Here is a 23,189-nt window from a genome sequence, read left to right as displayed (position 1 = left end):
ATACGGGGTCGGGTGCCCATCACACCCTAGTGAGATCGGGGTGTGACAAGACCAGTCGGGCCCAGAGGGTTACTAGGGCCCGTGCTCAGCTCGAGCCGGAGATTGTGCCCCGGTCGGCCAGTTCTGCCACTCCATCACCACCAGAGGGACACGGGCGAGCGCCGGCGGGGACGGGGAGGCGGCTCCACCGCCCGCCCCCGAGGTTCGAGTGCCGGCGTCCGGCTCCACGGCACAGGGCGGAGGACCGGGGCTATGAGAGACGCTGTTCGCTATGACCGGGGACCGGGCAGTAGGTCCGAGGCACAGCAAAGGATGATCGTGGGCGGACGTGACGATCGAGGGCTCGCTATTTCTTGACCTGTAATCCGCCAGAGTTCTTCGGGTCAAAGCCCGAGGAGGACCCTCAGGAGTTTATCAGACAGATGCGACGTACGCTGCGGCTTGTCAGGGCGTCCGAGACTGAGTCGGTAGAGTTGGCATCGTACCGGCTGCACGACATAGCAGCCAATTGGTATGAGTCATGGGAGCTGTCCAGAGGTGAGGGCGCTCCACCAGCCGTATGGGATGAGTTCACAGAGGCCTTTCTTGGCCATTTTCTACCCCCAGAGACTAGACGAGCCAGGGTTCACATTTTACACCGAGCCGGGCGGCGAGAATGTCGGGAGTACGGACCGGAGTTTGATTCTTTAGCCGACACGCTCCGTCATATTGTGGCGGACATGGCCGACCGGTGCACCCCAGTTTGTGATGGGGCCGGATGATTATTTGATTGACGTGTATGGCGATGGCTTCCCGGCCGGCATGGACATTGCACGAGTACGAGCTTATGCCCGGGCATGGAGGAGCGACACGGGCGCCGGCCGACGGGGTTATGATAGGAGCCGCCCCGAGGGCTAGGTCGGCCGGTGATACCCGGAGATTCTCGAGGCGAACGGCCTCGGCGGCGGCACGACGAATATTCCTCCCGGCCCGGCCGGAGTACACCCCCATAGCCTACGGGCGGGGAGGCGCGACAAGTCGCTGGATATTCGGGAGCGGGTCCAAGCTCCGGGGCTTCGAGCTCGCGAGACGGGCGAGAGGTTCGGCCGGCCGAGGCCACCCGTAACTCGATGCACTTATTGTGGGAGACAAGCACCACGGGGAGTGTTGTCGGGCCACAAGTGCTGCGTTTTACTCGCGGCCGTGGGGCCACGTAACGAGAGTGCCCGCTCGGGGGCGGTGCGGGGTGCGGCGCGGCCCTACGGGTTCGAGTCTTGGTTCGTCTTCGTCATCGGTAGCCGCGCGCCCGCGGGGCGAGGTATGCACCGCAGGCCGCGGTAGAGGCCGTGGCGGGGCGTCCAGTTCTAGCGGTCCTTCGAACCGCATATATGCTTTGGCCAGCCGTCAGGATCAGGAGGCGTCGCCTAACGTGGTTACAGGTACATTATTGGTTTTCTCTCGAGCTGTATATGCACTGATAGATCCTGGTTCTACCTTATCATATATTTCCCCACTTGTTGCTAATAAAATTGGGATAGAATCTGAACCAATAGAACCATTTGAGGTAGCCACTCCGGTAGGGGATTCTATTATAGCCAGACAGGTATATAAAGATTGTTCGATAATTGTCTGTGATTGTTGCACTAAGGCAGATTTTATAGAGTTAGATATGATCGAATTTGATGTTATTATGGGTATGGACTAATTTGGCTTCGTGTTATGCTAATGTTGATTGTCAAAAGAAAGTAGTCGCTTCAATTTCTAGTGAACCGGTTATCGAATGGGCGGGTAATACGACAACGCCGAGGGGTAAGTTTATTTCATACCTCAAGGCAAGAAAAATGATCGAAAAGGCTATATTTATCATACGGTTCGCGTACATGATCTAAAATTTGACGCCGACTATTCGGTTAGTTCCAGTGGTTAATAAATTTTCGGATGTATTTCCGGACGAGCTTCCTGTGTCTTCCTCCCGAACGGGAGATAGAATTCACGATAGATGTCTTTGCAGACACCCAGCCCATATCTATTCCTCCGTACAGAATGGCACCGGCAGAATTAAAAGAATTGAAAGAGCAGCTGAGAGATCTATTGGAGAAGGGCTTTATCCGACCCAGCACATCGCCCTGGGGAGCACCGGTATTATTTGTGAGAAAGAAAGACGGTTCGCTGCGGATGTGTATTGATTATCGGCAGCTGAATAAGGTAACTATAAAGAATAAATACCCCCTTCCCAGGATTGACGATTTGTTTGACCAGTTGCAGGGAGCTAAATGTTTCTCAAAGACAGCATTCAGGACCCGGTATGGGCATTATGAATTCAGAGTTATGTCTTTTGGGCTAACGAATGCTCCAGCGGTATTCATAGATTTGATGAATCGGGTATTCAGACCGTTCCTAGATATGTTCGTGATCGTATTTATTGATGATATTCTGGTCTATTCTCGGTCAGAAGAAGAGCACGCGGACCATCTGAGGACGGTACTTGGGGTACTTCGACATCAGGAATTATATGCAAAATTTTCTAAATGTGAATTCTGGCTGACATCAGTGGCATTCTTGGGACATATTATAGGAGCTGACGGCATCCGAGTGGATACCCAGAAGATCGAAGCAGTGAAGAATTGGCCTAGACCTACGACGCCTACTGAGGTTCGTAGTTTCCTGGGATTGGCTGGTTATTATAGAAGATTTGTAGAGAAATTTGCTTCAATCTCAGCGCCTTTAACAAGGCTAACTCAGAAGGGAGCCAAGTTCCAGTGGACCGATGCCTGCGAACGAAGTTTCCAGTTGCTGAAGGAGAAATTGACTACAGCTCCAGTCCTGACACTTCCTGAGGGACCAGACGGGTATGTCATATATTGTGATGCTTCAGGTGTTGGACTGGGTTGTGTATTAATGCAGCACGGCCGAGTCATAGCATATGCTTCCCGACAGCTCAGAAAACATGAAAAGAATTATCCCACTCATGATCTGGAGCTCGCAGCGGTAATTCATGCCCTGAAGATATGGAGACATTATTTATATGGGGTTCATGTTGATGTCTACACAGATCATAAAAGCCTCCAATATATTTTTAGGCAGAAGGAGCTGAATTTGCGGCAGAGGCGGTGGCTAGAATTGCTGAAAGATTATGATGTTGATATTCTATACCATCCTGGGAAAGCCAACGTGGTAGCCGATGCTCTCAGCCGTAAATCTATGGGCAGCCTAGCGGACGTGCCATCAGAAAAGAAAGAAATGGTCCGTGAAATTCAACAGTTGGCAAGTCTTGGAGTCCGTTTGGCCGAATCTAGGGATCCGGGATTTGTTCGTGAAGTTCTTCGAATCTTCTATTCGGAAGAAATAAAGCGCCGCCAATATGAAGATCCGTTCGGTGCGATACGAGAGACACGAGCCCCCATGAAAAGAGAAGACTCCGTTCGAGATTACACCGACGGAGTGCTATTATACGAGGGGACTATGCGTGTACCGAGGTTGCGGGGCTACGGCGACGGAGTTATGGGCGAGGCACATTATGCCCGTTATTCCGTTCATCGGAGCCACCAAAATGTATCACGACCTCGGATGTCCGTATGCGGTGGGATGGTATGAAAAAGGACATAGCGGAGTTCGTTGCTCAGTGCCCAAATTGCCAGCAGGTTAAGATCGAGCACCAGAAGCCCGGTGGATTATTGCAGGAAATGGAGATTCCGACGTGGAAGTGGGAGATAATTAATATGGATTTCATTACAGGTTTACCTCGCACTCCACGGAAGTATGATTCCATCTGGGTTATTGTTGATCGGCTGACAAAATCAGCCCACTTTCTTCCAGTTAGGACCACTTATTCGGCTGAGGATTATGCCAGATTATATATTAAGGAGATAGTGAGGCTTCACGGAGTTCCCGTATCTATTATCTCCGACAGAGGTGCCCGATTTACAACAAATTTCGGAGATCATTTCGGGAAGGATTGGGGACCCGGGTGAGTCTTAGCACAAGCATTTCATCCTCGGTCGATGGACGGGACGAGCGTACTATCCGTATGCTAGAAGATATGTTACGGGCCGTGTTATTGATTTTAAAGGTAGGCCGGGATGATCACACGCCATTGATTGAATTTGCTTATAACAATAGCTACCACTCCGGTATCCGGATGGCACCGTACGAGGCTTTATATGGCAGAAAAACGGGTCACCGATTGGCTGGTTCGACGTTGGCGAAACTAAACTAATTGGTCCAGATATGATCTAGCAGGCGGTAGACAAAGTAAAGCTTATTTGAGAAAGGTTATTAGCGGCCCAGAGTCGACAGAAATCATATGCAGATAATCGTCGTCGATATTTAGAGTTTCAGGTTGGTGACTGGGTATTCCTGAAGGTGTCGCCCATGAAAGGTGTTATGAGATTCGGTAAGAAAGGGAAGCTCAGTCCAAGATATATTGGGCCTTATCAAGTTATTCGGAGAATAGGCAAAGTTGCTTACGAATTGGATCTGCCAGCTGATTTGGGAGCAGTGCACCCGGTATTCCATGTTTCTATGCTCCGTAAGTGCATTGGTGACCCTTCCAGAATATTTCCTGTAGATGATGTCCAGGTCACGGAGGAGCTATCCTATGAAGAGCAGCCTGTAGCTATATTGGATCGTCAGATAAGAAGGTTGCGGAACAAGGATGTGGCCTCTGTTAAGGTGTTGTGGCGGAATAATAATCGGGAGGAAATGACCTGAGAAGTTGAGGAGCAGATGAAGAAGAAGTATCCTCATTTATTTCCGGTGCCCACAGGTAATCTAAATTCCTCACTTGATTATGTCGATCAATAATGAATTGTGTAGTAGTAACAAAAGAACTCCCCCGAATTGTTTGTAAGACCCGTAAGGTTAGTTTAACATTCGAGGACGAATGTTCTAAAGGGGGGGAGGATGTTATATCCCGTATTTTGAGCAACGGGACAATATGAGTGAATTATGACAAGTTAGGAACAAGACTATTCCGGGACATGAAGTCGGGATTTTTAATCACGACTTTGTTTTAAAAATATAAGGGGTGTATGACCTTAGTAGCATGAAAGTATAAAGGAAACATTTGGGGTCAAAATGAACTAAGAAAAACTTGTAAATTATGGAAATTAAGGGCCAAAGTGACCGGCCATCTTAGTTGTGGGCCATGGCCACATGAATTTTTTTTATATGGCAAATTAAAAGATGACTAAGTCATCTTTCTCTTCATTCTTGCCTTAGAGAATTTTCAAGAAACTTTGAGAGAATAAGGAGAAGCAAGCATACGGCCATAGCTCCTCAAATTCAAGACCAAGGAACTTCCATCAAAAAAATTGGTTCTTCTAGCAAAACAACTAATTCAAGGGTGCTTATTAACTTGGAATCATTGTTTGAATCATCAAGTCATCCGTTTTCACTCTTGGAGGCCTTAGTTGACGTGTGAAGTGAAGAAGAAAAGGTAAGAATTAATTCCCTTTTATGTGTTGTGAGTGGTGTGGGCATGTCGTAGTATGTAAATATGAATGAAATTCATGAGAACCTATAGGTTGGAGTTGAACCGTGGGCATGGAGCATGCATGGCTTGTGGCCGTGTATGTGCAATGTATTGTTGGATTGATAGATTGAATTATGTGTAGCATGTTTCCTTGTTGTTGTAGTGTGTTGAATGAATGGGAATCACATATATGTGTGTGTATGAAGATGGCCGAATATAGGCCATGCTTGTGACAAGGATGAGTGAATGTTACTTAATGCCTTAGTTGTCGTCGTTGTGAATTCTATATCGATAATGAGCTTTTGGATTATCTAAGTTAATGTTGTGGTGGTTGCGGACTATTTTGGAAGTCATTGTACGTTTAATGTAAAATCTTGTACTTAAGAGAATGACATTGTTAATGCATGGATTGTTAGTGTAATTCATGAAATTGGAAGAAAGGAATGTGAGTGGTGTTGCTCTCGGGTTTGGGGGCAATTTCGGGTAAATTGGAACAATGTTTGGATTGTTTGAAAAATTGTGCGAATTGTTTAAGGCGTTCTTGAATATCGTTTGAATGGTTTGGATTAGTAGTCGAGTGTATAAACGTTGATATTGATTTGAATGTAAGTAGTTGAAGTAAGTATGTTGGAATATTGTGAATATTGTTGGAATTATGTAAAGGGAGCTACTAATGTTAAAATGCATTTTTGAATTGATTGTTGATGTTGTAGCTTGGTTGTTGGTTGGTTGTTGTTGAATTTGGCCGAGTTGAATTCTCGGGGTGTTGTATTTATAGGGGAAATGCTGCCGAAATTTCTGTAGAATTTGATGTCCGTTTGGAATTGAATGCCTAATGCCTAAATGTTTATGGCTAATGTTTGGTGTATTGGTGTTATGTAGATCTTGGAGTGCCCGAGGCTTGAGGACTAGCTTAGTTTGAGAGCGTACAAGGTATGCGAAGCCTATTCTTTCTTCCTTTTGGCATGTCCTAGAATTAATTAGGTTGTGACGCGAACCTCGGGGTAACTCCCCTCTTGAGATCCGAGCTCATATGTGCGTCTTATTCATTTCTGAAGATTTACTCTCTTAATGTATCCTAACTAAGGTTTTTATGTTTTCATTTGATGGAATTTCAAAGGTTTTGTAAAGAATTTTGCTTTTAAAGGTTCCGAAACTACGAACGCTCGCAACTTTCATAGACGAGCTCGGATCGCCCCGAAACTTTCGTAGGGGATTCCTTAAGGCATAACATCCCCTAAATTCCATAAGCGGGCTCGGGTGGGGTTGATACCCGTCCGTGGATCCCGCGACTTTTCTATGTTCGTTTCTAACAACATTCGGGAAAAACTTAGTATTACTTTCGCCTTAACTTCCGAGTATGGATTTCTTATTTATTTAATGAGTTTGTGATTATGATTTTATGCATATTATTATTACTCACGACTCCGCTCGTGCATATGGTTAGTACTTCTTTCACCGGATCCAGGGCCGGTTATGTTCGTGCGCGCTTTGATATACTCCGGAGTATGATGTGTCCGGTACGCCGTGTCCCCTTCGGCCGGGTACCGTGTATATTTGGCGTTATGGGGGGTACGGCGTTATGATGTGATAGGTTATGTCGGGTTTCGGAGATCTGAAATCTTCTGGAGTATGATGTGGTATGGCGCCATCGACAGGCGGGCGACCATCGTTCTAAGAGCCTATGCATGATTTATGTTTTCAAACTAAATATTTGATACTACCCAAGAAGGGTAGTATCCTAAATGTCCTGTAGCCTCCTGTTTATAGATGTGGTGCACAACACACCGATGAACAGGACTCTACTGGACACGGTCTGTAGACATTCCGAGGACGAACCGCTCTGATACCACTTTTGTCACGACCCAACCCCGTAGGCCGTGACTAGTGCCCGAACTAGGCACCCGTACCCTCTGCTAATCATAATCAACTCATAGCAAACATACTAAGAACTTATATATACCGAAAGGCACGGTGAAGCATACACATATATATACATATCATACAAATAACACGGAATGTACGAACGCAAACGCAAGCGTATCGTGCTACCCACAACCCACGGCGTACATATCTACGACCTCTAATAGTAATAATAGAATCATATGACGGGTGGGCCCCGCCGTACCCCCACGAATAAACATATATATATATATATATGCAGAAAAGTCCGTACCAAAACGTGGGCTCCCGGACAAGGGAGCACTCCCGACACGAATTTAGGTCCTATACGGCGGCTCACCGAAATAGTCGTCCGTACCTCGCGGGCATGAAACGGCCCCCGAAAGGGGGTCGTACGGGATATGTGCGAGTATGTAAAGCATGGAGTACAATAAACAGGATCATAACTGAACTGGGGTTTACAGAACGAGTATAGTAATTAGAAAAATCAAAAAAACAGAACATCAGAATACTTGCCTTTAAATCATATATCATGTATGTCCGTGTTTGTTACATCCCGCATTTTGTACGTCGGAAAAATTTTAAGTTGTTTGCGACAAAGTATGGACAAGGTTGTCTCTCGACTTTGTTTTACGACAAATGGTTTATGATTTTGTTGGAAGGAAGCATTAAGGAAAAATTTGAGACTAAAATGCATTATGGAAAATTTAAAGTTTCATGAAAAAAAAAAGAGAGTGAGGTGGGCCATGGCCACATGGAAGCTTGATATATATATATATATATATATAATTAGATGATGTGTTGATCATATTGGTCATCTCTTATCATTTGGAGAAAACTCTAGAAATTTGAAGAAATTTGGAGGGAAAGAAAAGAAAAAAAAAAAAGAAAAGAGGAGGGCACATGGCCGGCCATGTGCTTGGCCATGTGCATGGCCATGTGCCACACTAATATATATATATGTGGAGGAGTGATCAAGAAGGCAAGTTTTCATCATTTTGAACACTAGAAAATTCAAGAAACATGAAGAAGAAAAAAATATATATATATATATATATATATATAAATCAGCCCTTGGTTTTGGTCTTGGAAAATATTTTTTTCATGCTTTCCTACTAATTAGAAGGTCCTCTACGACGTGGAGCAATTGTTGAAGCAAGAAAAACATTCTTTCCTACAAAGGTAAGCTAGCCGAGAATGAGCAAAGTGAAGGAACAAGGTATGATTCCATCTCATTTTTCATATGTTATGAGTGAGTTGTGTATGTTGTGAAGCATGAAAGTGAATGAAAGTTATGGAAGTGTGGTGTTTGAAGTATAGCCGTGTGGTAGTGTGTTGTAGCCGTGTGTGTGTGGTTGTTGTAAGAATGAAGAACTAATTGTATTCAACATGTTTGTGCGTTGTTGTAAGGTGTAGAAAATGAATAAACTTCATGAAAGCATGTATGTTGACATTGGCCGTGCATATATATTGTATGTTTAGAAGTGAAGAATCAATTCTAATTGACATGTTGGTTGTTATAGTATGTTGGAATGAATGGAAAATTATGAAACCTTCAATGTTGAAGTTGGCCGTGTAAGGGGAGCTGGGCTTTGAGCTCATTTTACGTGGTATTTTGGTGGTTAATTGTTGTGGATTATGTGATGAAAATGAAGGTTTGATTATCCAAATGGAAGTCCTAATGGTTGCGGGCTGATTTAGAACATAGTGTGATTCCAATATAGTTTCTTGTGTTGATGGTAATGATGTTGTTAACATATAGAATTGTTGTTATACTTGATGCATTTGAAAGAAGAAAATGCGTTGGAATTGTCTTTGTAGAAATGAAGGTTACTTATGTTAGAATGTGTTTGTAATTGAATATTGATGTTGTTGGCATTGCCGTGATAATGTGGCCGAGTTCCATTCTCGGATTGTTATTGAATTTGGGCCGAGCCATAATTCTCGGGATGGTGTATTTACAGGGGAGATGCTGCCGAAATTTCGGTAGGCAGATACCAAACCCAGGTTGGAAGTTTGAACCTCATGAATAGTAACTGGTAAATGTGACCATTTGTAGGATTTCGACGAAACGGGATTGGAGTCTTGACGAGCTTAACAAGCAAGAAAGGTATGTGAAGCTATCCCTCTCCTTCTTTTGGCATGTCTTAGGTGTATTAGGCTTGAATTTGAGCCTCGGGGGTTATTCTGTTCATCGAAATCCAACTCGGAAATGGAGCACTATTCATTATGCGATTGAACTAGAATCTTTATATTTTGTTGGAAAAATGCTCAAACATCCGTAACTTGCGGGAATGTAATCGAATTGCCTTGAAACTTCCATAAACCACTCCATTAAGGGGGGTGTGATATATTATTTCCTAAAGCTTTCCAAAACCACTCGAAGCGGGGTGTGATATATTATTTTCTAAAGCTTTCTTAAAACCACTCCGAAGGGGGTGTGATATATTATTTTCTAAGGCTTTTTCTAAAACCAATCAAAGGGTGCGTACAAAATCACTCCGATGGGAGTGTGATATTTTATAAAACTTTTTAAAAACCACCCGAAGGGGGTGCGATATTTTATTATTATTATTACTATTATTAATATGCCCGAAGGGGGCTAGGATTAGTATTATGTCGCGAGTGGCATGCCCGATGGGGCCAGGGTAGCCGTATGCCGCGAGTGACATGCCCGAAGGGGCTAGGATTATGTCGGGGACGAGCATGTACGGGGCCGGGATAGACGTATGTTGGACCGGCATGCCGCGGGGCCATCATTTTACGTCGGGGCAATCCGATGTCCGATGGGGCCGGGATAGACGTATCGGAATAATCACACCCGAAGGGGATTATTATTATTATTATTACTATTATTATTATTATTATTATTATTATTATTATTATTATTATTATCGTCATTATCATTATGCGGAAGCGGCAATGCCCGGGCCATCATTATTATTTGCCGTCCGGCGGACTATTTCCGTATTCGGGGGACTATTTTATTTAAATATTTAATTCATGTCATGTAACCTAAACTTGCATGTTCGTTGTATTTTTTCGATTTACGCTATCTTTTTACATACTCGGTACATATTCATACTCCATATAACCACCGACCCTCCTTCTTCGGGGGTCCGCGTTTCATGCCACGCAGTACACTGATGAAGAGAAGACTTGCTAGAAGTTGTTCCGCGGAATTGGCGAGCTCCACCTCGGTTCGGAGTGTTGCCGAGTCAAAGTGTTCGTGTCATGATTTCTAGCATATGTTAGAGGCTTTGCGAACGGTTGTCGCGTGGATAGTGCGTCGGGAAGTGCGAATAATTTGTAAATGTTAAACGAGTATGTAATTTCAGATAATGATTATTGTTGTCGAAAAGTTCCATGTTTTAAGAAATTTTCGAAATGACAGGTTTTAGTAACGCGAACGTTTAAGGGTTCGCTCGACTATCCGGGAGGGTCGGTGCCCATCACACCCCGTAAGGGGGGGTGTGACAAAGTGGTATCACGGTCTTGTCCCTAGGGGTTGTCTGCAAAGTCGTGTCCAGTAGAGTCTTGTTTATGGTGTGTTGCGCGCCACATTTATAAACAAGAGGCTACGGGGCATCTAGGGATTGTTGACCTTCTTTCATATCTGAGAATTGTTGACCTTCTTTCATATCTAAGATCGTGCGGTAGAGCCCAGTCATAGGACATGAAGTCCCTTGTACTAACCTTTTATTTCAGCTGAAGGACGACGTCGACAAAAGAAAACGACCTATGGCATCAACAGTTACAAGGTACAATGGTAGACAATGGTGCGGACGAGGCATGTTGGATGAGGTAAGAATATTGAAGTATTCACGGAATGTAAGTCGGGAGAATGGAAATGAAGGTGAACATTAAGAATCAAAAAGGGCAAAACGGTAATTGCGGGGAGAAAGGACGTGTTGCGAACACGCCTCGAAATTTGTGAAACTTTGCGGCTCCAGATTATGTAATAAAGGTTATGTGTGGGAGTGGACGTGATTATACCGGATTAGGGGACCGAAAGACCGTGAAGTTGTGAGGTTAAGCGTGCTCGGGGAGGAGCAATTTCATGATGGGTGACCCACAGGGAAGTATGCCAAAAATTTTCGCAAATATTGATCCAAGAGACAATGAGAAATTAGAATGTACAAGATGGTTGGAGGCGTAAAAGGAGCCACCCGGCACGCGACAAAGCGAGATTAGAGAGAGAGAAAGTACGCTATGGCTTTGGAATTAGGATAGGCTTGAACCACGTTTGGAAACATTTTGTGAATTAGTTGATAATAATTATGTATATACATATGAATGCGTATGACTACCCATTGTGATTGAATTAGTGGGCACGTGTGTCCCAACGTGAAGACTATTGGCGCGTAAGAAGCCCCCTAAAGGGGAGGGAGAATATATCATGTTGGACTTGATAAGAATGAGTACGAAGAAAAAGGGCAATGGTACGAAGGGATCCTCCCGGAATATTATATCACCCCATAAGGTCAGTTGAACATTCGAGGACGAATGTTCTAAAGGGGGGGAGGATGTTACATCCCGCATTTTGTACGTCGGAAAAATTTTAAGTTGTTTGCGACAAAGTATGGACAAGGTTGTCTCTCGACTTTGTTTTACGACAAATGGTTTATGATTTTGTTGGAAGGAAGCATTAAGGAAAAATTTGAGACTAAAATGCATTATGGAAAATTTAAAGTTTGTTGGACTGATATATATATATATCATGTTGGACTTGAAAATGAGTATGAAGAAAAAGGGCAATGGTACGAAGGGATCCTCCCGGAATATTATATCACCCCATAAGGTCAGTTGAACATTCGAGGACGAATGTTCTAAAGGGGGGGAGGATGTTACATCCCGCATTTTGTACGTCGGAAAAATTTTAAGTTGTTTGCGACAAAGTATGGACAAGGTTGTCTCTCGACTTTGTTTTACGACAAATGGTTTATGATTTTGTTGGAAGGAAGCATTAAGGAAAAATTTGAGACTAAAATGCATTATGGAAAATTTAAAGTTTCATCCAAGGGTGGGCCATGGCCACATGGAAGCTTGATATATATATATATATATATAATTAGATGATGTGTTGATCATATTGGTCATCTCTTATCATTTGGAGAAAACTCTAGAAAAAGAAATTTGGAGGGAAAAGAAAAAAAAAAAAAAGAAAAGGAGGGCACATGGGCGGCCATGTGCTTGGCCATGTGCATGGCCATGTGCCATATATATATATATATGTGGAGGAGTGATCAAGAAGGCAAGTTTTCATCATTTTGAACACTAGAAAATTCAAGAAACATGAAGAAGAAAAAAAAGGGGAGCATACGGCCAAGGGCTGGCTGAAATCAGCCCCTTGGTTTTGGTCTTGGAAAAATATTTTTTTCATGCTTTCCTACTAATTAGAAGGTCCTCTACGACGTGGAGCAATTGTTGAAGCAAGAAAAACATTCTTTCCTACAAAGGGTAAGCTAGCCGAGAATGAGCAAAGTGAAGGAACAAGGTATGATTCCATCTCATTTTTCATATGTTATGAGTGAGTTGTGTATGTTGTGAAGCATGAAAGTGAATGAAAGTTATGGAAGTGTGGTGTTTGAAGTATAGCCGTGTGGTAGTGTGTTGTAGCCGTGTGTGTGTGGTTGTTGTAAGAATGAAGAACTAATTGTATTCAACATGTTTGTGCGTTGTTGTAAGGTGTAGAAAATGAATAAACTTCATGAAAGCATGTATGTTGACATTGGCCGTGCATATGTATTGTATGTTTAGAAGTGAAGAATCAATTCTAATTGACATGTTGGTTGTTATAGTATGTTGGAATGAATGGAAAATTATGAAACCTTCAATGTTGAAGTTGGCCGTGTAAGGGGCTGTTTTCGGTGGGGCTTGTTGAGCTCATTCTATGTGGTATTTTGGTGGTTAATTGTTGTGGATTATGTGATGAAAATGAAGGTTTGATTATCCAAATGGAAGTCTAATGGTTGCGGGCTGATTTAGAACATAGTGTGATTCCAATATAGTTTCTTGTGTTGATGGTAATGATGTTGTTAACATATAGAATTGTTGTTATACTTGATGCATTTGAAAGAAGAAAATGTGTTGGAATTGTCTTTGTAGAAATGCAGGTTACTTATGTTAGAATGTGTTTGTAATTGAATATTGATGTTGTTGGCATTGCCGTGATAATGTGGCCGAGTTCCATTCTCGGATTGTTATTGAATTTGGGCCGAGCCATAATTCTCGGGATGGTGTATTTACAGGGGAGATCTTTGCAAAATTTCGGTGGCGGATACCAAACCCGGAGTTGGAAGTTTGAACCTCATGAATAGTAACTGGTAAATGTGACCATTTGTAGGATTTCGACGAAACGGGATTGGAGTCTTGACGAGCTTAACAAGCAAGAAAGGTATGTGAAGCTATCCCTCTCCTTCTTTTGGCATGTCTTAGGTGTATTAGGCTTGAATTTGAGCCTCGGGGGTTATTCTGTTCATCGAAATCCAACTCGGAAATGGAGCACTATTCATTCAGTGCGATTGAACTAGAATCTTTATATTTTGTTGGAAAAATGCTCAAACATCCGTAACTTGCAGGAATGTAATCGAATTGCCTTGAAACTTCCATAAACCACTCCGAGGGGGGTGTGATATATTATTTCCTAAAGCTTTCTTAAAACCACTCCGAAGGGGGTGTGATATATTATTTTCTAAAGCTTTCTTAAAACCACTCCGAAGGGGGTGTGATATATTATTTTCTAAGGCTTTTTCTAAAACCACTCCGAAGGGGGTGCGTACAAAACCACTCCGAAGGGAGTGTGATATTTTATAAAACTTTTTAAAAACCATCCCGAAGGGGGTGCGATATTTTATTATTATTATTACTATTATTAATATGCCCGAAGGGGGCTAGGATTAGTATTATGTCGCGAGTGGCATGCCCGATGGGGCCAGGGTAGCCGTATGCCGCGAGTGACATGCCCGAAGGGGCTAGGATTATGTCGGGGACGGGATAGCATGTTGGACCGGATGGGGCCGGGATAGACGTATGTCCTGGGACCGGCACACCCCGAAGGATTATTATTATTATTATTACTATTATTATTATTATTAGTATTATTATTATTATTATTATTTTCGTCATTATCATTATGCGGGAAGCGGCAATGCCCGAAGGGGCCATCATTATTATTGCGCGGAAGCGGCCGTCCGAAGGGACTATTTTATTTAAATATTTAATTCATGTCGGGTAACCTAAACTTGCTTTACCTGTTGTATTTTCTGATTTACGCTTCAGTAATGCTTTACATACTCAGTACATATTCCGTACTGACCCTCCTTCTTCGGGGGGCTGCGTTTCATGCCACGCAGGTACACCCAGATGAAGAGGAGACTTGCTAGAAGTTGTTCCCGCGGAATTGGCGAGCTCCACCTCAGTTCGGAGTGTTGCCGAGTCAAAGTGTTCGTGTCATGATTTCTAGCATATGTTAGAGGCTTTGCAGACAGTGTCCTGTGGATAGTGCGTCGGGAAGTGCGAATAATTTGTAAATGTTAAACGAGTATGTAATTTCAGATAATGATTATGGTTGTCGAAAAGTTCCATGTTTTAAGAAATTTTCGAAATGACAGGTTTTAGTAACGCGAACGTTTAAGGGTTCGCTCGACTCTGAGGAGGGTCGGGTGCCCATCACACCCCAGTAAGGTCGGGGTGTGACAGTGTTATACCATAATGTCATCATATACGCATACCGTACCCGGCCCTTTCTTTGAGGGACTCGGTGAGTGAAATCATATAATCATTATACATAGCCATCATGTAATCATATATATATATATATCGTGCCGGCCCGTCTAGTGAGGGACTCGGTAAAATGTCATGTGTATACCGTGCCGGCCCTATATGAGGGACTCGGTCGTGCCGGCCCTTTCGGGACTCGGTGAAATATCATATACATGCCGTACCCGGCCCTCTAGTGAGGGACTCGGTGAATATTATATACATACCGTACCCGGCCCTCTAGTGAGGAACTCGGTGAATAATGCCCAAAAGTCTGTGCACGAATACATACCCGGCCCGGGACTCGGTGAAAGATGTAACCATAGCATGCACGAGCAGAGTAGTATGAAACCACATGCATACAGATCATCATTATCGACTCGACGAATGATCAAACGAACTTTCATTTAAAGGCCAAACAATAGTCAAATTACGTTTCCTCTGGGTGTCGCTCGGGATCATATCAAATAGGACTTTGGATATCATAGGTACTTATCGGAATCATTTGAAGTAAATTATAGGAATCAAGATCATAATCATCGTTCAGACTCGGTAGATAATCAAATAATAAACGCTCATGGGTTAGGACGACAATCCTATTAAGTGCTTTCAAAGAAAACCCTTATAATTGAGCATAGAAAGGTCTCGGGGCCCACGAACGAATATCAAACCGATTCAGGCCCGCTTACGGAGATTAGGATTATTACTAGTTATGGAACCTCCTATGAACGTTTCGAGGCGATCCGAGTTCGCCTGCGAAAGTTACGGCCGTTCGTAGTTGCGGCACATCTTTTTAAAAACAGAAATCTTTTACACAACAACCTTCTTATGCATTACTCCACAAATCCAACCGTACAAGGAGCATAGGAACTATAGCTCATCTATATCAAACATATGAATATCAAGGGACGGTTAAGAATCGTAATTATGCTCGGATCGTGAGAATAGAGTCACCTCAGGATTATTTCATAACCTACTTGGATCTAGGACATGCCAAAAGAAAGGAAAGCCAAGCTTTACATACCTCGTCTATTCTCGAAGCTAATCCAATCTTACGTCGCGAACTTCCCAAGATCTACAATATGCCATTAAATACCCACATTAGCTAAGGCATTTAGGAACCCGATTCCAAACGAATACCAAATTCTACAGAAAATTGGGCAGCATTTCCCCTATAAATGCAACACCCCGAGAATTCAACTCGGCCAAATTCATCAACAACCAAACTACAACATCAATAATCAACTCACAATGCATTCTAACATTAACAACTCTTTTCTACGTAATTCATCAACATTCCATAATACTTACTTCAACATTTCATTATATTCAATTCGACTATTCGTATTCAATTCAACATAAACGCTTATACATTCGATTACCAATCCAAAACCATACAAACAATATCCAAGAATACTTTAAACAATTTACACAATATTTCAAACAATCCAAACAATACTCCAATCCACCCGAAACTAAGCCAAACCCGAGAGCAACAACAACATTACTTTTCCTTCTTCCAAATTCATGAATTCCACCAACAATCCACACGTTAACAATGTTATTATCATCAATATAAAAATCTACATAAGGATCACATTGGCCACTAAAACAGCCCACGGCCCTTTCCATGTCAATTTGATTCATTAAACTTTTATTTTCCACTATGGAATCCACAACGACAACAACCGAAACACTAAGTAAAATTTGTTTATCTCATATTTACCAAAAGCAGCCCCTACACGGCCACTCCTCAACATACATAGTCTCATAAGTTTCATTCATTTTCTACACACTACAACAATGCACAAACATGCTAAATACAATCAAACCACTACTCCTTCACCACCTACCTATACACGGCCACATACACACACACACACGGCCACCTCCCAACATGTCATTTTTCACGAATTTCATTCACTTCCACATACTATACCATGCACAAATCATTCATAATACATGAGAAAAGAGATTGAACCTTACCTTAGCACTTGTCTTCTTGACTTAGCCAAACTTTATGCCTTGAACAAATTGTTGTTTTTGCTACTCTAACAATCACTCTATGTTGTTCTCCACCTTCTAATGGCTTGAAATGCTCAAGGAAAATATTTGTTTTGATCAATTTCTCTTTGCCCTCTCTTCACATGCTATGGCCGAATGGCCCTTTTATTTCTCTCCCAATTTTCTTGAAATTTCTAGAGTAATGAAGATGAGAAATATGTGATGACTTAGTCATATTTGTGAATATATTAACCTACCATGTGGCCATGGCCCACACCAAGGTGGCCGGCCACATGGCTCCCCTTTTTCGTTTTCTTTTTTTTAATTTTTCAACTTTCCAAAAATAACTTTTGACCCCCAAATTTCCTTAATAATCCATGCCAACAAATCATAAGCAATTTGTGCCTTGAAATAAAATCGTAGTTAAAATTCTATACTCCGCCACCCGGAACAGTCTTGTTCTTAACTTTTCATAGTTAGCTCGGATTATCCCGACGTACAAAAATACGGGATATAACAATATGTCAGTCATGTAAGCAGCTCTATAAGCCGATGTATCAGAATGCCTTATATTACGGTTTAAATACGGTACGGGTTTTATTTGATTTGATAATTTGAAAAGGCATGTTTGTTTTCGGAAAAAATTTCATTATGTACTTATGTCATGTTTTGCGGGCCCGGTATGGTTATGAGTATCACGAGAGTCGGCGGGTTCGCTCGGCCCTAAGTAAGGGTCGGGTGCCCATCATGCCACATCGGAAATCGGGGTGTGACGGTGTTATGGTGTTATCTTTGTGTTATGGTTATCTTTGTGATACGGAGTTATCTTTGTGATACGGAGTTATCTTTGTGTTACAGGTATCTTGTGTTATGGCGCCAAAAGACGGGGTGGTGACCATATTCACGAGTCCTATAATGGGCCGGATATGATAGATGATATTGACGTGCATGATTTGTGTTCAAAAGCAAGCATTTTGGTATCCTAGTTATTGTACTTATTTTCTATACTCCTTATTTGATTACGATCACATTCTTGTATTTTTATGCTTTACATGCTCGGTACATATTCAAATTGACCCGCTTTCTTGATTGCGTTTCGTGCCGCCGGATACGGATACTCGATTTGGTGACCCTTGACTTAAGATTTCTACTAATTTGTCTTGGAGTGCTCCGTTGTTCCAAAGTCTGAACTTTTAGTACGGATCTGCTGATATATGTATATGTTTACTCAGGGGTACGGCGGGGCCCTGTCCCGTCATATGTGTGGGTTGTATATAGTTACTATTCGATTACGTACGTATGACTTATGTTTTGGGCGTTCCCGTTACGTAGTGGCATAAGCCTTGTCGGCTTGCGTATATATATATGTGTTTTGGGATGTTGTGTGTAGTAGCGACCTTGTCGGCTTGCGTAGATATATATATATATATATATGTTCCCCATGGGGATGTGTTATGATAACCTTGCCGGCTTATATACGATGCTATCAATTGCTTGAAAGTTGTAACTCCTCGGGAGACGAGGTTGTTGTGATATGTATACATATGCGACAGTTTTGAGACGACGTCATGCCTCTCTATATATAAGTTCCTTATTATGCTAGTTGTGGACGATTATAGTTGTCAGGGTATACGAGTGTCCAGCCGGGCACTAGTCACGGTCACGGGGTTGGGTCGTGACAAAAGTGGTATCAGAGCAGTTCATCCTCGGAGTGTCTAGAGACCGTGTCTAGTAGAGTCTTGTTTATCGGTGTGTTGTGCACCACATCTATAAACAGGAAGCTACAGGACATTTAGGATGTTACCTTTCTTTCATATCTAAGATCGTGCGATAGAGCCAAGTCATAGGAAATGAAATTCCTTATACTAACCTTTAATTTCAGCAGAAGAACGGCATCGACAGAAGAAAGTGACTAGCGATATTGGAAGTTACAAAGCACGCAGGTAAGTAAAGGTACGAAAGATATATGTCGAGTAAGGTATTGAAGTACGATTGAAATGTAAAGTTGAAAACTGAAAGGGAAAGTAAACAGGAAAGTGTAACAGGTGCAGTTTGAGTTGAACAAGAACATACGAGGTAAGTTCATCATTTTCGTACTGTTGTTGATATTGGGAGCCCTGTGTGGCCGTGATATGATATGATATATACATATATATATGTTGGCCCTGTGAGGCATTGTTGGTATTTCCTGCGTGCAGGTTTTGAGATGGTAAGAAATACAGAGGAAACTCTGCCAAAATTTTCCTAGAAATAAAAAGAGAATGAGATATAAGTTTGAAATATGTCTTGAAAGGTCGTGCCAATAGTAATGATAAGATTTGACTAAACTACGAGTATGGCTGACCTCGAGGAATAAGTTAACTGCTAGATTGATGATAATAATGATTAGGAGGTCGATATCGATATGGTAAAAAAAAAAAAAGGAATTTGGAAAGGGCCAGTGATGCTAAGAAATAATTTAGAAAAGGCTGGCAAACCTTGATAGAGTATTATATTAAGGTATCAACTGAATTGATAAGCAGGGATAAAATATGATGAGTTTATAGATAAAAGAAGTAATAGTATGATGGCGACAAGGGCATAGAGGAAAAAGAATTGTGACGGATATGAATGTACAGATAGGACAGTTTGTGAGATATTAAGGATAAGATCGACCAGAAAGGGTAAAAGGTTGAGAAGTGTTATACTATAAGATTGGTTATGAACAGAGTATAATGTGAATATAATGAGGATTGTTATAAAAATAAGTTAACCCTAGTGAGGAGGTGACTAAAAGATATGACGTGATCTATGTGACTAAGGTATAAAAGCGAGCTGTAAAACGAATAAGAAAGATTTATAAAGTTCTTCTATAGGGGAAGTTCAGAATAAAGGCTATGTGATAACGGAAATGATAGCGAGCGCTAGAAAAGAAGGAGTTAATTAAAGACGGAAATAAGAAGAAAGCGAGATAACAGTGTAGCAATAGGTCATGACCTATGTAGCCGAGGATACGAGTACTAAAAGTGACGGAACTGTGAAAGACCAAGTTGTAAAAAGATGAGCAACGGGGTAGAATGTGTTATACCCCGTATTTTTCGCGTTCGGAAAATTTGAGATAATTGTGGCAAGTTGAGGACAAGATTATAATTTGACTTTGTTTGGTACATAAGTTGGTTATGAAAAAATTTTGGATGTGGAAATATGAGGAAAGGCTAGGGGTAAAATGGGAAAATTCACAAAGTGGCTCAAGGAAATATTATGAAAGGTCAAGGGCAAAATTGGAATTGGCAAATTATTTGTTCATGAAAAAAAAGAGAAAGGAAAAGAAAAAAAAATATAAATAATAAGAGGCATGTGCCATGCACATGACCTCTTAATAAAAATAGCACATGGATGAAAAGAATTCATCCATGCTTATTTGGAAAATTCAAGAACATGAGAGAAAGATGAAAGAAAGAAAGAAGGAGAAAAACAACCATGGCCATTCGGCCATGGTCTTCAATCTTTGCCTCTCCAACTTTTGTCCCCAAAAATTATTCTCTTGTTGTATTCCTACTAATTCAAGGGTCCTCTACAACTTGGTATAATTATTTCGGAAGATAAGTCGCTCGTTTCGTCGTTTGGACAATTTGGTGGAGTGAAGAAGTTAGAAGAAAAAGGTAAGAATTCATCTTAATTATTTATGTTATGAAGGTTTGTTTGTCTTTGTAGTGTATGTAAATGAGTAGAATATATAGAAATATAGAAGTTTGCATGGCGGAAGTGCATGTGTGCATGTGGCCGAATAGATGTAGTGTGGTATATTGGTGATGAATAATGATGGATTTATTTTGTTTAGTATGTTAATTGTGTTGTTGTGATCCTTATAATGTAAAGGAAGGCTAGATGGTTTAATTTGGCATTGAAATGGCATGTATGTCGTTATGGGAAATTATGTGATTTTTATGTGATTTTTATATAAGTATAGGAATAAGATTCTAAATGTGAATTATGGTTGTTGTTAATGAGTTTGGAAGAAAACAAGGTGATCCGGTAGTTTCGTCGCATTTGTTGAAGTTTTGGACAGAATATGGAATTGGCGGAATTGCTTAAATCCTTGGGTGTTGCTTGAAATGTTATTGAAATATATTTGAGTAATCTTGAGTTAGTTAATGAATATGGAAAAATGTTGATATTAGTTGGATGGTGTGAAGTTAGAATGAAAGTTGTTGCATTATTTGGAAAGGAAGACTATTTATGTTAGAATGCGTTTTGTTGTGATTTTGATGATTGTTGTTATTGTTGTGGTTGTTGTTGTTGATATTTGAGCCGAGTTAAATTCTCGGGGCATCATATTTATAGGGGAGATGCTGCCGAAATTTCGGTAGACAAACACTAAACCCAAGTCGGATGTTTGAACCTCATGAATAGTAATTGGTAAATGTGACCATTTGTAGGATTTTGACGAAACGGGATTGGAGTCTTGACGAGCTTAACAAGCAAGAAAGGTATGTAAGGCTTACCTTTTCTTCATTTGGCATGTCCTAAACCTACTAGGTCGAGAACGGAACCTCGGGGATAGTTACAACTTCTAGAAATCCGAGTTTGATTTTGAGTACTATTCATTCGAGCGCAATTGAATTATAATTCTTACATTTGGTTATAAGAATGCTTAAACCCTCGTAACTTTCGCAAATGAATCTAAATCGCTTGAATTTTTATAGTTAACTTTATGGAGCCTAATGTCATGATTTATGTCCGCCGCCTCGACTTGACTCGGGGTGGGCCGCAAGTCCGGAAATTTCCCTTATTTGGTTTGTTTGTCTCATTTTCGTATGATATGATAAGGAAACGTTTTGCCTATGACTCTAAAATCCGTTTGAAATGCCTGCAATGTTATTTGAACGTTCTTCATGTGAATGATACTAAATTTTCCGAGAATAACCTATGATGTATTTTTCGAAAAATTGATAATTTAAAAGTCCGCGACTTTTGTATATTAATTCCGATTGACTCGATACCTATTTTGAGCCTTCTGATACTAATGTATATGTATATGAAATTATGTGTCGAGTCCTGGAAATTACTTTTAATATGCATGTGGTTTCTGCACTACTCTGCTCGTGCCAATGATTATGATTTCTTTCGCCGGTACCCGGGCCGGTATGTGATCGTGCGCACTATGATAAATTCGGCAGTATGCTGTGTTACGGTTCTCGAGACCTCGCCATAGGGCCGGGTTCCGTTTATGGAGTTATCTTTGTGATATGGCTTATGATATGTTTGATGATATGATATGATATGATACGACATGATATGATACGATATGTTGTGTTCGGGGTGTACGGAGATTTGAAACCTTCTGGAGTATGCTGTGTGTGGCACCAGCGTCGGAGTGGTGACCACGTTCCTGAGCCTTATGCATGATTTCTGTTTGCATTATGTACATATGTCTTCGGTACGGGTTTGATATATTGATCCGGTATTCTTTTACGTACCTTTCACTTGGATATGTGCGGATTATACATCTATGCTTTCTTGTCACACCCAATTCCACTAGGGTGTGATGGGCAAAGCCCCACATCGGAGACGAGCGAACCCACAGACTCTTATTACGCACATAATTTTTTTTTTCGAATAAAGATAAAATGCAAAATATAACTTTCAGAAGTATTTCTTTCGTTGCTTTCAAATTACATAAAATCTGTAGTCAAACAAAACCAATCACACACATGACGTATCGGCTGATGGAGCCGCTTACAAGGCTCGACAACCAACACCCGCGACAACGTACGCAAGTCTCTAACATCCATCCGGAAAGCATATCATACAAACTGCGACTCGGCAACACTCCGGGAGCAGTGGAGCGCAACCTTGTGGGACATCTTGTAATGGTGCTAATCATGCAGGAGTACTGCGCGGCATAAACGCAGCCCCCGAAGAAAGGGGGTCGATGCGGAATATGTCTTGGTATGCAAAGGCGAAAAGTACGAGAAAACGAAATCATAACCGAAGTCGGGGAGTACGGAAAACCAATATGATAATCGAATACCAAGATGCTTCGCTTTCTTTTGTATAACGCTTCATCTCATGTATGTAGAAAGTAGAA

The sequence above is a fragment of the Lycium ferocissimum genome, chromosome 3 (genome assembly GCF_029784015.1).
Source record: "Lycium ferocissimum isolate CSIRO_LF1 chromosome 3, AGI_CSIRO_Lferr_CH_V1, whole genome shotgun sequence".
In the NCBI taxonomy this organism is placed as follows: domain Eukaryota; kingdom Viridiplantae; phylum Streptophyta; class Magnoliopsida; order Solanales; family Solanaceae; genus Lycium; species Lycium ferocissimum.
This window is presented reverse-complemented; position numbering follows the sequence as displayed.